Source organism: Psammomys obesus, unplaced genomic scaffold, assembly GCF_907164565.1.
Source record: "Psammomys obesus unplaced genomic scaffold, mPsaObe1.curated_primary_1811, whole genome shotgun sequence".
In the NCBI taxonomy this organism is placed as follows: domain Eukaryota; kingdom Metazoa; phylum Chordata; class Mammalia; order Rodentia; family Muridae; genus Psammomys; species Psammomys obesus.
The window spans coordinates 210,784-213,477 of NW_026587382.1; positions in this window are offsets into that span (position 1 = coordinate 210,784).

The following is a 2,694-nucleotide window of genomic DNA, read 5'->3' on the forward strand; positions in this document are numbered from 1 at the left end:
GTGAGTGAGTGAGTGAGTGAGTGAGTGAGTGAGTGAGTGAGTGAGTGAGTGCACTTGCCCTTAGACATGAGAAGACAGTGTTAGAGCCCCCAGTGGCTGCAGTTACGGGCAGGGAGCTGCCCAACATGTGAGTCCTCTACAAGAGCGACAGGTGCTCTTGACTGTTGAGCCATCACCTCATCCCAATGCTACTTTATGTACCAGGTTTTGCTAATTTTTATCCCCTTGAACAAGCACATCATAGATGATTAGCCCATTCTCCCATTAAGAGGTACTTGAATGCTTTCAGATTTTGTTCTTATGGATAAAACATTCTTGTACAAATGATTTTGTTCTTATTTCTGTTGGATTGATACTCTGGAATTAAGGAGTCATATAAAGGATACTAGTTTGTTTTATGAAAATCAGCCATGTATTTTCCTAAAGCGTTCAAAGCATTGTATAATCCCATCATTCTTGTATGAAGGAAGAGCACGTTTTCGCCGCTTCCAAAGGGCCTCTCTGGCATGTGTGCATTTGCTGTAACTGGGGATACAGGTGACTTTAGAGGCTTGTGATGCAGTGGATCCCGTCCCTACCACCACTGCCGCAACCTTGGGATTTAAAAGGACCTTAGTCGTGTAAGGAATGAGTAAGATGCTATGGGGCCACACAGCACACTCAAGGCACAGTGGACCTTAGCCATAGGGTCACGGGGAGGCGTAGGGCACAAACAAATCCTTCTGTCGTTACCTTTGAAGGCATGGACAGCCAAACCAAATACCATCTGTGGAGAAACACAAGCCTTGATAAGAGTTATGGCTAGAAATGGAGAGATAATGCCCTGGCATTAAATCTGAGGCCAAATATAGAGTCAAATGTATGTTTTTAAACGAATACTTTATTACTTATCTCTGAGAATGATGATGTAGCTCATTTTCAAAAAGCAATCTATTTTCCCTGAGTTTGTGTGTGTGTGAACAGTATACATGTGAAAGTCAGGCTTCAGACTGTCAGATCTGGCATTAAGTGTCCTTACCTGAAAGAATCTCATTAGTCTCACTGTGTTGCCCAGGCTGGTCTCAAAGTCCTGGCCTTAAGTTATTCTCCTGCCCTAGTCTGGCTAGCTAGGACTCCAGGCATGTGCCAGCTTTGTAGATAAAGGTTTATTATCATCTTTTCCTGGGTTAGGCTTAAAGTTAATCCATCTTATGGTGTTATTACAAAGTCTTGCGTCCTCTGTGTTCTCTTTAATGATAGCATAGTTTATAAAATGCACCTTTGTTGCCTATATCCTCCCTTTATGTACATACCACATGGTCAAACATTTGGCCAAGAAACAGATGGTCTTAGAATTGGTCCAGTGTTTATGAACGTAGCAACCCAAGAGTAGCTTATCTGAAATAGCCCCAGGAATGCAAGAGACCTTAGACAAAAGTTGTACAAATGGCTGCTTTAGGGTATATGCTTCCATTAGCAAACCAGTTAAAAGGAAACAAGAATTGCAAAACGTCCAAGCCGGAGGACGATTTGGAGGTAATCGAGAACTTTCTCATAAAAGAGACAGTAGGGCTGAAACCAGAGAGAGTGTGACAGCAGCGTCCCCAGTTTCTAAACAGATTGTTGCAGTTTGGGTTTTAGTTATAACAGGGAGAAAGATACTGGAGCCAGCTCAAATTCAAGTGACTTAACTGAAAGGAAAAAGAGTTGCTCTCTGTTTCCTCAGACTTAATCTCTCGGTCTCATCCTGAGCGCACCAGCTACAGCCTCCCTTCCCCTGGCCACATCTCCTATGGGTCCCACAGATAACCGCCTCCTAACCTTCCTCCTCCCATTCATCGATGCATCCCAGCCTTCAACACCAGCAGGCATTCCCTGTAACCAGTAATACAGGCAACACACAGACATCATAGAGAGGAAACAGAAACCAAGGAACAGAACACCCACCCAACAAAGACAAACCCAGAAATCAGCACTAGACCTATAATCACCCCAAACACAGATGCCCAGACAGCAGATGACCATGGGGTCCAACTGCTGAGGATAATGTGGACTCATGAACATGGAGAAGTCGAGCTGGTGCCTAGGTGGAGCCTTCACTCCTATGTTCTCTTTGGTGTGTTCTCTATGTCTCTTTGGTGTGGGAAGGTACTCTGCAGATCACTGAAAGAGAAACGTGGACATCAACCCAGCAACAAAACCCTCGACCTACAATCTGTCCTGCCTGAAAAATATGCTAGGGCAATGGTGGCACAGAACTTGTGGGAGTTTGATTTGGCTTCAGGGCCACTTCATCAATGACCAGACATTAGACAGCCCAGAGAACTAGGGTAAAAACCAAGCACGACTAGCCTAAAAGAAAATCAGTAAAATGATTTTTAAATGACATTCTGCTCTAGTCATAAATCAGTGCCTTATCCAGTCATCATCAGAGAAGCTTCCTCCAGCAGCAGATGGGAGCAGATGCATAGACTCACAGCCAGACATTGTATCAAGCAAGAGTTTAAATTGCAGGAGGTGGAAATATTGTAACAATCGGAGGGGATGGAGGACGGTGGGAGAGCAAGGCCCTCTGAATCAACTAAGCACAGACTTTCGTGGGTCCACAACCAGGCTCTCTGAGTATATGTTACAGCTATTTAGTAGTTTTATGGGACTCCTGACTATGAGACTAAATGGGTCTCTGACATTTTTTTTGTTGTTGTCATTTTTGTT